At 45.5% G+C, this 14560-nt stretch overlaps 1 long non-coding RNA gene across 1 annotated transcript; it reads right to left on the bottom strand.

The window, feature by feature from the left end:
* Positions 1 to 6628: 6628 nt before the first annotated feature.
* Positions 6629 to 9435, bottom strand: LOC122482683. Its single transcript, XR_006297207.1, has 2 exons — positions 9322 to 9435; positions 6629 to 7537 (listed from the first exon to the last, which is right to left on the bottom strand). It is a non-coding gene; the product is annotated as an uncharacterized LOC122482683 (long non-coding RNA).
* Between the last annotated feature and the right edge of the window lie 5125 nt (positions 9436 to 14560).

The following is a 14560-nucleotide window of genomic DNA, read 5'->3' as shown; positions in this document are numbered from 1 at the left end:
TATTCCCTGAACCCTATCAAGCCTGACTAGAACAACTTCCTGGAAGGCTAATAGGTGTTCAACATAAAGTAGCTATTATTAGAGTCATTACAATTAATATTTACCCAGAGAATTTGAGCATAGGGGTGGGTTGGACCAGCTGATCTTTAAAATTCCTTTGAGCCCCAGGCTCTCACTCAGAGAGCCCCCAAGTGTAATGCTTCCCTTCTTTGTAGCAATCTTGCCGTCTCGGCTCCACTGCCCTTCACTGCTGTCTCTTCAATCTTTCCACCTCACCAATTCAAAATACTTTCCTAACACATGACAATAACGTGAAAACAGCAAAAATCAAGTCCCAAGTTTCTGTCAAACCACCTAATCATAAAACTGCCAAAGTCAAATGCAGAAAGTCTGTTGATTAAAATTCCCTGTTATAACAATAAACACCTGGCCCCGAGCTTCAGCAGATGGCTGGGAGTGACATCAGTCCTCTTGACTCTGGACCTAAGTGATCTTCCAGAAATGCCTCCTGAAACTGTGGCCTTTCCTGGGCCTCCATAGTGGCTGTCCCAGCACCACTGGAGACTGGCTGGGTAGGCCTGAGCTAATTGTTTTTCCTGTCAAGGGACCAAGATGAGATAAAGCCCAGCCAGATAGAAGCCCAAGGAGCAATCTGTGACACCAACGTGTAAATCCTTTGGAGAGGAATAAAAGCATGAGAGTAGTTCGTGCCCAGAGTCCAAGTATAGCCAGAGATGTCCCAGCGGAACATTGCCATGCATGCTCAACCCCTCCTCCCCATGCTGTTCCTTCTAAGCCACTGTTTGTGCAACAGGCACACCTTGTGTTAAAGTACAACATACTTATTCAGAAAACATTCATTTGACACCTACTATGTGTTAGCAGATCTGTGCACATACCTCTATGCCATAAACATATGGCTGCACATGATTACCAGGCCCCGCAAAGATACCCAGACACACACCTTCCACAAACATGGCACATACATGCACAGACACAAACACACGTGCAAACTCATAGCAGTGCAACATGCACACGTATGAAGTCGTAAGAAAACATGCATATTGCGTTAGAGCCTTGGTGCAAGGGACAGAAACCCAACTCACACTGGCTTTCATTAAGAGGGGACTAGTGAAAGAATTCAAGAATTCAGCTGGGCCTCAAGAACAACCAAACTCAGAACCATGGACTTCACCAAGTTCATCACCTACTTTGGCCTCTCTTTCTCTGGACTATTTCTCTCTGTGCTGGCTTCTCACAAAAGCTCGTGTGTAGCTAACTGTGGGAAATAAGTTGTTTCTCCATGTATGGGAAACAGGGTACACCTTCCTAACCTCGGGCCACAGATCACAGTAGATAGAAATGACTACAAGTGTTTTCTGGTTCCAAGACCAAAAGTCCAAGGGATGTGACAAGTGATCCCAGGCCCCTTTGTTTGAGTTAGCCTAGGGTAGGTTATGCTGCGGTAACAAACACAACACAACACAACACAACACAACAAAACGCCAAGGTCTCCATGGTATGCTCCCAGAAGGTTTATGTCTCACTTGTGTTATGTATTTATCACGGGTTGGCTGTGGCTCTGCTCCCTGGTATTTCCTTTCTGAGCCTCGGGGTGACAAAACAGCCTTTCTCTGCATGTCACATGGCCGAGGGAAAGGAGGGGGAGAGGTGGCAAGCCATGCAAAGTCTCTTAGAACTTCTGTCCAAGTGTGGTATGGGTTACGTGAGATCTCATGCCATTGGCCAAAAGAGGTCGTTCAGCCATTCCTGACATCAGAAGGGGGAAAGGAGACACTGAACGCTTTGAACAGTTACCCAATCTATCGTACTGTCTCCTGACCATCCGTGACCTTGTGAGTAGAATTGACTCATCCCTTGACAGATTAAATTGAGCCAGGAGGCAGGACCGGGTTGTGCTTCTGCCGTGGCTCCAGCAGTAATACTGTGAATAAGGAGTAATGCTGTGAATAAATTGTCCCAACTGGGGATCGCTGGGCAGATAACATCGTTGTGCTATAAAGATATCTTGGATGAGCTAATGTGTAGACATGGGCTCAGGCCAACAAAGCCACATGGCACACACAGGCACACACACAACTCCCATACACGGATATGGGCACACATCTGCAGACTTATGAACACACACGAACCCGTAGCGGTACCTGCGTGTGCACACATATGTGCAGCATGCACATGTTGAGGTCCAGTCTGCCCTCATTTACATGTTAACCCAAACCCACATGCCACCCTCAGGCCCACATGCACACTCCAGCTCAGCAGGGAGTGGCTGCTTCTGCCGCTGGAGAGATCAAAGGCAGCTGCTCCGTCTGCATATTTAAGGAGCCCCTGCTGCTTCCCTGTAGCTCTCAGCTGAGCCCCCTGCCTAGGCAAAGCCCCACTCTGGGAAATACCCCCCCCCCCCAACTCCGCCCCAGGAGAAAGGCTTGGAATCTAATCACTTCCTTCCCCAAGCCTTTTAGGAAGGACCCAGAAAGAAATCCTGGGTAGCATGGAAGAGCAGCCCGGCGCCCATCTCCAGAGGTCAGTGCTAAAGCCAGGACTATCAGACAGAACAGACAGCCCTCTGGGGACAGCCAGGCTCAGTCCCAGGGAAGGAAGGACTGACATTGCCCCTTCACGGAGAACTTGAATTTCCTTTTGAGGAACACTCACGCTGCCCAGACTCGATGTCGGATTCGGGTCTTTGTGAAAAAGTCCCAGACAGGGAGCTGAACCCCAGGGCATAGTACTGGCTTTGCCACAGATGCCTTTGGACCAGTCCCTTTCCCCTTTGGCCCTCGGCTTTCTGGAAAAGCAGAAATTTAGAGCTACTGGAAACCATCCAATCCAGGAATGACAAACACCTGGCACACCTACCATTGCCCAACCCCTTCCACACCATGGGAGACATCTCTAGCCCACCACAGTACCACGTGAGCCCAGCCCACATGCAGCCTTGGAATACGTTTGTGCAAAATACTCTTTGTTGAGATACTAATTCATCAAGGTAGACTCGTGAAAGGAGACCTATCACCAGCCCTGATCTAACCCTAGGACTTCACCGAGTAGAGGAAGAAAACACAGGAAAAAACTCTTCTCCTAATCTCCCAGAAGCAAATTAGGAGGCGAAAACAGGTGAAGCCGCAGCCCCTGCCGCCCCTTCCTCACCCACCCAGGTTTCATCCAAAGAAGGCAAGTGGTTTTCATCTCGTTTGCAACCTCTGATCAATTGGCAAGAGTTGAACAAAACACCACGTGGAGAAGACTCCCCACGACTGTGCCCGGACTCAGTAGGAAAGGGTATCATGATCAGTTACCAACATCTGCCGTCAGGACAGGTGTGCAGAGCCAGCACCAAGCCTCATTCTAAGCTAAGCCACGTTTATAGTGAGGGTGAATTTCGCACAGTGCTACACACGCGAGATGATGATCCTGACCTGCCCATAAGAGGAAATACGCTTCTGCCCAAGAGCGGAGATGTTTTGGTTGAGCCTCGGGAGACATGTAGGAGCCTGTTTAAAATGCCACTGCTGAAAAAAAAAAAATTAAAAAAAAAAAAAAAAGGGGGGGCGCCTGGGTGGCGCGGTCGGTTAAGCATCCGACTTCAGCCAGGTCACGATCTCGCGGTCCGTGAGTTCGAGCCCCGCGTCGGGCTCTGGGCTGATGGCTCAGAGCCTGGAGCCTGTTTCTGATTCTGTGTCTCCCTCTCTCTCTGCCCCTCCCCCGTTCATGCTCTGTCTCTCTCTGTCCCAAAAAAATAAATAAACGTTGAAAAAAAAATTAAAAAAAAAAATAAAATGCCACTGCTGTGTGATAAGTGATGGGAAAAAAAAAGAGGCGCAGTAGGTAGGGAGATGGGTGAAATGTGTTGAAACAAACGAACAAAAAAGCCACTGCCATGGAGGAGAGAAGTCCTGGGTTCAGGAGGCAACCAGCACTCCCTACTTAGGACCCTGCAAAAGTACGTTGCTGTTGCTGATTCCTTTTGCCCACAAGAGAAATAACGGACCTAGTATCCCTACTGTATGGCTCCTTTATCGAAAATAGCACCAAAACAAACACACTTCCATAATGATAATTTATTGAACACCTACTATATGTCAGGCACTATGCTTGGCTTTTTACACAAAGTGGATCTAATTCTCTCAACATTGCTGCAAGCTAGATTGTGTATTCCCACTTTGCAGATAAAGAAACGAACGCTTGGAGAAGCTATGTGACTTGCCCAGTATCATTCAGGCAGCAAAACGGTTGGATCTGAGCCCATATCTGGCTGACACCAAAGCCTCCCCTCTTTGTACTAGATAAGTTTTGAATCAAAATAAAAGCAAACATGAGCTCTGTAAGAATTGCACATAGCTTTGGGATGGGGGCGGAACCAATGGGATATTGGTACCCAAATCTGATGGCATTTCTCTCATCCCTCACTTCTTAAATTGCGCATCTTCTTGTCTATCAAATTCAAAGCCAGCGCATGGGTGCTGCTCAGATTTCCAGGTTTTGGCAAACAGATGCTGTGAAAATTTTATTTACACTTCTGAATGCTCTTTATTAAGACTTTTATTCTCTTTTATTTTTTTCACCACAAAAGCCTTAAGCCACCAATGAAGAAAATGTAAAAAATACAAATAAACATACAGAAAAAATAAGAAATACTCCTAACTTCATAATCTATCCCCAGAAATAAACATTGTTAATACTTTAGGATATAGAAATTCCTTTATTTGTACTCCAAGACCCACAGTAGATGCACTGAAACCACAGACAGTACCAAACCCTATATATACTTATATACGATACATACATACATACTTACTATGTATACATACCTACTTATGATAATGTTTTTTAATGTTTATTTATTTTTGAGAGAGAGAAAGAGACAGAGAATGGGGGGTGGAGGGGCAGAGAGAGAGGGAGGCAGAGAATCCGAAGCAGGCTCCAGGCTCTGAGTTGTCAGCACAGACCCCGATGTAGGGCTCGAACTCACCAACTGTGAGATCATGATCTGAGCTGAAGTTGGACGCTTAACCGACTGAGCCACCCAGGCGCCCCAGATAATGTTTATAAAGTAGGCACAGTCAGAGATTCACAAAAGTAAATAAATAATAAAATAGAACAATCACAATAATATACTGTAATAAGTTATGTGAACATGGTCCCTTTCTCAACATATCTTATTGTATTGTACCCACCCTTCTTATGAAGCTATGAGAGGATAAAATGCCTACGTGATTGAGGTGAATGACGTAGGCATTATGACATAGCATTAGGTGACTATTGACATTCTGACTATGGGTGAGAAGCAGGATCATCTGCTTGCGGACCAAGATGGACCACAGGTAACTGACACCCATGGGAAGGGAAACTGTGGATAAGGAGAGTGACTGTATAACCTTGCAGAAGTTTTCCGTATAACTTTGTTTACATGGTGAATCCACACTGAAATACAATCTATTTTATTATCTGCCTTTTCCTCCACGATATCTCATGTTATTCATCTACTACATCATTTGAACTTACCGGTTAATAGTGCAGTGTGTGGATGTATTATATTTCATTTAACCAATAACTGTTATTGTATATTTAGGTTCTTTCCAATTAAATGTTATCATCCTAAAAATATGATAGCTAAATCTTTGCATATCTTTATGGTTGGTAATTTCCTTAGAATAAATTCCCAGAATCTGAGGGTCAAATATATGAATGTTTTGTTACCTAATCCAAATTGCCCCCCAGAAAAATGTATATCGATTTTCCAATTCTACCAGCTTCTCCAGACCTTTACCAATACTGGACATTTCTGTTTTAAATCTTTGACTGCTTCCTAACACTTGTGAACATGAAAACAGAGCGATGCACTTTGGAGGGGCCCCATGGGGCACCCAAGGGTCACAGGCCGTGACTGTGAAAATGGATATGTTGATTTATTTAAGTGGACATGTGTTAGCATCACTTGAAAAGAAGGCATCAATATACCATATCATGTGATGATACTCTACCACACGATAGCACTACATAGACCCGGATATTACATACTGTGGAGTGCTGTCTCCCCAGCTGGAGAGCAGGGGACAAGACCTAAACCATATTTGTCTCTGCAACCTTCCAGGACCTAGTGCAGAGACCTGCGCTCAGGTGATATCTCTGAATCTATTGTCTTCATTTCTGTCAATGGCAAGGTCATTGGAGGGTAAAGCATCCAGCCTGAGGTTCCCCGAGAAAAACTAGAAAGAGAGATGGCTTGGCTTAGGAGAGCAGGCATAGGGTTTGGATTTAGGAGTTCTAAGTTCATGTCTTGGGTCCTCTGGTTACTTGTGGCAAATTCCTTAACCTCTCTAAATCTACTTGCCTATTCTGGAAAAAAAAAAAAAAGACATGAATACTGATTCCACAAGGCCCAGGTTAATTAATTAACGAGATAATACAAGTAAGGAGGCCTTGCTAATGGCAGCACTGTACTGACGTTCCTTGGACCATCATCATATCAAACACTTGGAGTTGTCGTATGGATGTCCCTCGCCAGGGCAAAAATGCAAATTCAGAATTAATCGCTACAAGCTTTTCTCTGCCTTCTAAAGATCCCAATAAATGTTCACGGTTAGGATGTTCGTGCAGACACATCTGAGTTGGAATCCAGGCTTTACTGCTCATTGGGCTTATGATCTTGGGAAAGCAAACTAAATATTCTGAATCTCAAGTCTCCTGGACTATAAAATGTGGATGATAACAATGCCAACTTCACAATGGAAATAATATACCCAGTGTGAGGACCAAAGGAGATAATATACACATAAGTGCCTGGCCCAGGCTGGAGGTACAGCAGGAACTCGAGAAATACCTCCTTTTCTCCAACAACTGTGGGTAGGACTCCCCTGTAAGTCAACTTCAGCCTTCTATCTGTCATTTTTTGTTGTGTAACGTATCACCACAAACATATCGTCTTTAAAAAGCAGCCATTCATTTAGCTCAAAATTCCATGGGTCACCACTTAGGCTGGGATCTGCTGGATGGTTCTTCCAGGGACCCATGGGGCTCATCCACACGAGCAGTGAGTGGCCTCACTCACATGTCTGGCAATTGGCTGTATATCAGTAGGGGCAAAGAATGTAACTGGGCCACTGGTCTCATCTTCTCACAGGCTGTTTGGGGCTCACACACATGAGAGTAAGTGCATATTTCCAAAAGTAGTAAGAGGGCAAGTCACCGTGCACAAGTTTGTTAATGCCTGTGTGGCCAAAGCCAGACACATGGCCAATCCCAGATTCAAATGGTAGAGAAACAGACTTCACCTTTGCATGGAAGAACCTCCAACGTCACATTGCATGGGTGCGTACATACTGGGATGGGAAGAATCGTGGCCATTTTTACAGCTACCTCAGAAGTGAGTGCCTCTTCCGTGGCTGTCTGTACCCTATGGCATTGCTCGCACAAAAAGTAAGTCTCCTCCATGAATGTCAAAAAGTCTTCCATAACTTTGCCAGCATTCCCGCAAATCAGTGCCACGATGGTGCCATGATCTCCAGCCTAGAAGCTTGCAAGCAGGAGACAGAGACAAAAGAACAAATGCTTAAATTATCTGATGAATGTCAGATACATTAAACTAATTTATGTAATAATGTAAGCACAGTGATGGGAAGGTAATATGAGAGACATAAATTATACATTATTATTGTCAGTTCTAGCACTTATCTTAGTAGTGTGTCAAAATACATCCTGATACGTTAACATTTATAGAAATGAACAACAAGTGCTTGTGCTCAGGGATCTGGCAGTGAGAAGCTGGATGTCATTTGCATGTATGCACCCAGCCATCGTTGTCTTTCCAGGGAATGATAAGGTAAAAAAAGAGGGTGCCCAATGTTCTTGGCTCCCTTAGAGGGCCTTGGGTTCAAATCCGCCCGCCCCGGGCATGCATTTCAGGGTATGGTCAGCATGGAAAGCCATGGCCGAGCATGGTCTTGGGATCAGACTGACAACCTTCTGACTCTTTGATCCAAGTTGTCTCATCTCTCCAAACCAAAGTTTTCACATCTGTGAAATGGGAATGATAATTCTATCTTCAAAAGATTGCCGTAAGGACAAAATGATAATATTTTGGTTTTCTTCTCACTGAGGTACGTCTTGGGTAGTGGCAATAAGAGATGTATCTGAAGCAATCTTAAACATTGGGATTCCGAAGGAAAACCGTCTTACTTGTCTGGAGCACAGTTAACAACTGCCCGACCATAGTTTTGTTATTTTCATTCCATCCATAAGATACTGTCTGATATCCCCCCTTTCCCTGTTGTGGAATGGCCAAACTATAATTCTCTTGCCCAGAGTATAACACCAGAGTGTAACACTAGTAGTAACCTCCTAGAGCTGGTGAGTTCTGCAGAGAACTGTGGATTAATCTTGGACACGTCCGGGGACTGGCCTCTAAGGCTGGTAAGATTCAGGGTCTGAATGACTCAGAAGTGTCCAGACATTAAAGGAGCCCATAAGCAGGACAACTCCTACAGGGAAATATGGCCCTGGGGAGGGGAACCCAGCATACAGGGTCAGGCAGGTGGGCAACCATCCTCTGGGGTGATGACCCGAGGATGATGGCCCATCCCAAGGGAGTCAAGGGTAGACCTCCATCTGAGCCAAAGCCAAACTCTGAACACAGACAACCCCAGGGGAGGGGAACTGAGTGAAGGAGCAGACAGAAGCTTTGTAGAGAGTTCCAGAGGGAGCACCATGTACAGCCCACAGAAGCTTATCATGTCTACCCAGTAGAGGTGATCCAAAGCCGTTTCAGTCCTGCCTGCCCAGTGTGCCTCTGGTCTTGATGCATAGGCAGGCTGAATCTACAGCAGGGACTCAAGGGCACTAAGCCCAGAAGTGGGAAGCTGGAGAAGAAGAATCTAGAGGTGGGGGAGCAGCGATGGCCCCGGACCCCTGAAATCGATCTCCTTTCCTTTCTCCTTCCTTAAGAGCCCCACTGCCTGGCCCTACTATTCTTTCCACGGTTCAAACTCAGGGAAGTCCAGTTTCCCTTCTAGACCTCTACTTCTCCATTCTGAACAGATGCCAAAAGTCCTGGCCACTTAGCCCATTCTCCTTCTGGACCAGCTGCCTCCCCAGGCTGGGACTAGGCCAAGGCAGGCAAGAAGCCCGAAGGGCAACATATAAGAAGGTGCTCTCCTTGGGTTTGTGTAGCTGCAGGCCCAGCACCTAAGGGAGTGCCTTCTTCAGTAATGCATGCTGGCTTCTTGCCTCACCCTGGTCCTGGCCCTAGCATCCACCCCCAGGCCTGTGTGTATAATCCTGGGGTGGCTACAGTGAACATACCTGGAGGGCAATCTTCAGGGACACAGCTTGCTCTGTTCCAGCAGGCCACGCTGGGAAGAGGAGAGCTACCCAGATCCCTGGTGGATCAGAACACCTTCTCTTGGCCTCTTATAGACCCTGGGGAAATAAGCAGAGATATTTATGCATATCCAGTCCTCCTCCTCCCCTGTCTGGGAGGCCCCCATGGCAACTCCATCACCCATGGAAGAACATCCTCAACTTGGCGTTCAAGGTCATTGCCTGTTCTACTTTTTTTTTTTTCCAACGTTTATTTATTTTTGGGACAGAGAGAGACAGAGCATGAACGGGGGAGGGGCAGAGAGAGAGGGAGACACAGAATCGGAAACAGGCTCCAGGCTCTGAGCCATCAGCCCAGAGCCCGACGCGGGGCTCGAACTCGCGGACCGCGAGATCGTGACCTGGCTGAAGTCGGACGCTTAACCGACTGCGCCACCCAGGCGCCCCCTGTTATACCTTTTAGTACACTCTGCTTGACCACTTAACGGTATAGCTGGACTGGATGGTGAGCATCTCCAGGGCAAACATTACCTCTCCTCCCAGTGCCTGGCACATAGATATCTGATGAATCACTGGGTACCTGTTCTGTGCAGATGCTGTGTGGGTACAGAAATCACCACGGACCAAGGCCCTGCTTTCTTGGAGCTTATGCTCTGGTTGGGAGATACAAACAAAATACAAATTAAAAACATAATACACCACATGATACATATGCTAAGAAGAAAATAGAGCCTGGCAAAGAGACAGTGAGACAGGGTGAGGGATGCTGTTTTAAATATAATGCTCCTATTGGTAGAGAGGAGACCCCCTTTTGTTGAATGTATTCTGGTTGGTGCAGCCAGACCAACACATGACATTCAGCTACAGCAGGTAGCAGGTAGCAGGTGTCGGCAACAACAACCCCAGGCCAAGGATGGCCCCCATCTCCTGTTTTTGTACGTGAAGTTTTATTGGAACATAGCAATTCCCATTTGTTTACCTATTGTCTCTGACTGTTTTCAGACTACAATGGCAGAGTTGCACAGTGGTGACAGAAACCGTATGTCTTTTGCAGAAAAAGTTTGCTGACCTCTGAATTAGAGACTCACGCAATACAATGCATCATCAGTTGCAGATTGCCATGTGAACAGACCCTAAATTCTATGGTAGTGACTCTGTGTCATTCCCTTCCTCTGCAATAGGGATAGTGCTTTCTTCGACTCAATTTTCCTAGGCACTGTGTTGGTACATGGACGCAGATCCCTCAGTTCCTGAGGGGGCGAGAAGGTGGAGGTGCCCAGAAAGCAGGCTTCAGCTGGTAGGGATGCCAATTCTCTTTTCATCTGATGTACAACCCCCCCGACACCCAACCAGCGATATCATTTTCCCCATCTCCCTGCAAAGCCAAGCAACTTTGCCCACCCATTTGCCATTCGACAAAGTCTTTTAAACAGATGACTTTTAATAAGTTAATCCATTCATTGTCTGGAGCTCTGAAAACTGACATAAAAGCACAATGACGCCTAATTAAACTTGTTCTGTGAAAACTAATTTGTCAAACCCAGAAGCACAGTTCATAGATAAATGCTAATATTTGAAAGTCAAATTAAAGTTGAAAAGGTTTGTAATAACAGTTAATTAACTCTTGTTTTGTTTTCCTTCACTGCAAACTGGAACCAACTGCATTGCGGGCGCCTCTTTAACATTTTGGACCACAAAGATAAAATTCAAAGCTTTGAGATACGCCTTTGATGTTGGTATTCTCTGCAGATTCGATATTATTTTAAGTCTCTTTGTTTAAAAATTCATTTTTATTATCCCTGCATGAAATGCATGGCAATTCCCCAAATAACGAGCCATCAGTGCAATTAACATCGTCGATCGACACCAGCGTCCTGATAATTAATACAGACGCGCTGCCTCCCCAGCGAGAACTGTGAGGGCTTGATTTTTCAGAGCAACTGTTCATTTACAGACTCAGCTTCAACCTAATGAAAATGGATTGTGAAACTTTAATGAACAAGACTTTGCTGTCATAATAATAAAGACTTTGAAACAACGCGGAGGCCTCCATAGCAAGCGTCTGGCGCCGTGCTTGTTGCTACGGTACGTCAAACCAATTAAGCCGTATGATGAATATTTACACCGAGGTTTTTTTCAACTCTATGACATAAGATAAACTCGTAAAAGTGAGCATTAATTCTGCATCAACAGTTTCTGACATTACATCGCAGCAAAGATGCATCCGCCCAGCCAAAAGGCTGCGTCTGCCCACCTCTGTTTTGTCTTAATAAATGTCAACAAAGGATTAGAATGCTCCGAAAATCCAATTTGCATGCACAGGTTGTGAATACAAGTGCAAAGAAAATATCTTCCTTGAGGTGCGTGCGTGTGTGTGTGTGTGTGTGTGTGTGGCTGGTGGGTATGTGTATAATAGTACCCAGGTGGGCCCGATCCGTATGTTTGCATCTCTGTGCCTGGGGGAGTGTGTGTCTGCCTTATGCACACGGATGTGGGGGGTGGGGGGAGTGGAGGAAGGTGTAACAGTGCATAAACTTGTTTGTGCATATGTCATATTTGTGTACACACATCTTTGAGAATGTACATATTGGGATGATTTTGTGGGTTTGTTTGGGTTTCTATGACTATTCCTTGTATCCACTCAATGATTTTTATTAAACATCTGTTATACTAGACAATGTGAAGTTACAGTGGTTATAAAATCTTTCAAAGGCATCTTTACTCAGAGAACTATGGTCTGGTGGGGGACTCTACACATCAATTAGTATCCAATCACAATAAAGCACGTTAAGTGCTAAGATGGGAAAAGGAAAGAGTATGTTGGGTGCAAATAGCAAAGGCACAGAAGACAAATTAAGAGAAATTAGGAGAGACTTTCTGGAAGAAGGGGAACTTAAACCGGACTCGAAGATAAGAAGTTAGCCAGGCAAAGAAAGGGAACCAGATGAAGAAGACGCATCTGGGGGACTTTGTGTATAAATATGTACTGCGCTTATGGCAGCTGGATTTTGTCTAGGGTCTGTGCGTGCACCTGTGTGTGTGCTCGGAAAAACACAGAATGCATGTACCTCTGTACCTCTGTATGTCTGAGAATCCTAGCACTCCGTGGGGCAGGAAATATCTCAAAACCAGACACCGTTCCTCTGGATTAGAATGATGCAACACGAGAGCAAAGGGCCATGACTTTGGAAGGCTCAGGATTCAGTGACTCTGGATTCCAAGATCTGTTACCCCCATTTCTACTCTCACCCGAATTTGTAAGTCAAGCTGTCACGTACCCAGGACTGCCTGAGCTTTGTATTTACAGATGCACGGGACTTCCCAGAGGCTAATGGAAGATGGATTTACCCCCTGATTTCACAAGCACAGTCGCGTAGCAATTTTCAGGTCGGGGATTTGCAAACAACCTTATCCTAGAAGGAAGAGTATCAGCCATAGGTGAGTCAACCATATTACAGTAACTTCTGAATCTAGCTCTAGTTCAGCCATACACAATTGTGCACAGGGGTATGGATATAAAAGCACAACTTCTGACACTACTGAGGTTAAAATAAAAATTCAAGAAGCTAACGCTTCGCCACAGCTGCCCCTGTGCTTCTGAGACAAGCTGTATCCAGGCAGTGCAAGACTCCGCAGTTTGTTTTCCACTTGGACAATAGGTCATAACTTACACTATGTGCATCCAGAGCACATCCAGTTTCAAGGGGAAAAGCAATCTAGATGGGAGCTGGCCCAAAGAGCTGTCACAAACCCATGTACTTTATCCATGGGGAACCCCCTGTCTGGCATTTGGAAACTCATTTTACTCACAAAATTCCTGGACGTTCTGTTCCCAAACTTCTACTACTACTGCCTAGGCAGTCAACTAAAACTGTAAAGAAAGCTACTATTCACAGACGCCTCACCAATCACGATGACGTCGAAGTTTGTTCTGGCTCCATTCATCATGGCGGCAAACAGTCCCACCCATTTTCCCAGGGGCATGTCTGAGCACGGGTTGGTGTTCCTAATGAACGACTTCAAGTCCCCAAGACAAGGTTAAACTGTACTGTTTCCTCGGGTGAAGAAAGATACAAAGATCTGCAGTTAAATAATTTTTTAAGCCTTTGAATAGTTAAAGGGTTAGCCCTTGGCCATCCCGAAAGTTTAACTCTCCAGGTTCAGATTCACAAGCATATACTGAGTGCCAAGTAGGCATTAGGCTAGATATTTCCACTAGTTCATCTCATAGAGATCAAAATCCTAAGAAGCAGAATTTATTGCCCCTATTTTAGAGATGAGAACATTGAGGCAGGGAGGAGTTGGGTTGTAAAGGGCAGGGACACTTCTTTTGGTTCTCTTTCTACTTCTAAATACTTCATCCAGAGACATGAGGTCTTACAACAGATACTTACAATGTCCCCGTACATGAATCAACAGGCAATGTCATCACTATTTGGAGGGCTCTCTTCCCTTTGCGTTTATCCAAATCCTCTGTCAGCATCATGGTCCCAGTTTGGCCTCCCTTTGAGGAACAACAGAAATAGGTACTTCTTGAAGAAAGATATTAGTTTACTTGGAGTGACACGTCGGAGGACACAGAACCCCTTGACACACCTGAAGGGCTCGAGGAAAGGAAAGTGACATTTGTGCTTTCCCCTGTGTTCTCTCATTTAGTCTGAACCACCTCCTTGCAAATGTGTGCATGTATAATGCACATATTACAGAATTCATCTATGCTGTGCCAGTCACCGCACAAGCATTATCTCTACTATTCATGATGCAGCAAGTGGGTAACAGGACCCCAAGAAATCTGAGGGGCTGAGAGGTTTAGAAAGCTGCCCAAAGTTATAAAACATGAGTGGTAGGGTTGGGATTTGAGTGGAGGCGGTCTGACTCAAAGCCCAGTATTCTTTCCCTTACGTTATGCCCCCTCTGAGAATAAGCCCCGTGGTCCAAAGGGGCCAAGCCTGTCACTTCTGTGAAGGTCCCTCCAGTTTAGCGTTCATGATACAGAAAAAAAGATTGATTTTGTCTTATCAGGGCTATGGGGGCAGTTCAGCTCCCTGAGACTGGCCTTTCCTGAATCTTATAAGGTGTAGGGAGAAAACCTGGTTCTGTGCCTCCTGAAGGCAAGAGGGCCTCATCACTTAGCCTGGAGACTTAGGCCAGAGACTTCCAAGGATCTCTGTACCTTAAGCCTCATCTTGTCCAACCTCTTTGCAATATCCCAGGGGCCTTT

The sequence above is a fragment of the Prionailurus bengalensis genome, chromosome D1 (assembly GCF_016509475.1).
Source record: "Prionailurus bengalensis isolate Pbe53 chromosome D1, Fcat_Pben_1.1_paternal_pri, whole genome shotgun sequence".
Classification (NCBI taxonomy): domain Eukaryota; kingdom Metazoa; phylum Chordata; class Mammalia; order Carnivora; family Felidae; genus Prionailurus; species Prionailurus bengalensis.
The sequence above is the reverse complement of the archived record's forward strand: the minus strand, read 5'-3'. Positions and strand labels throughout refer to the sequence as shown.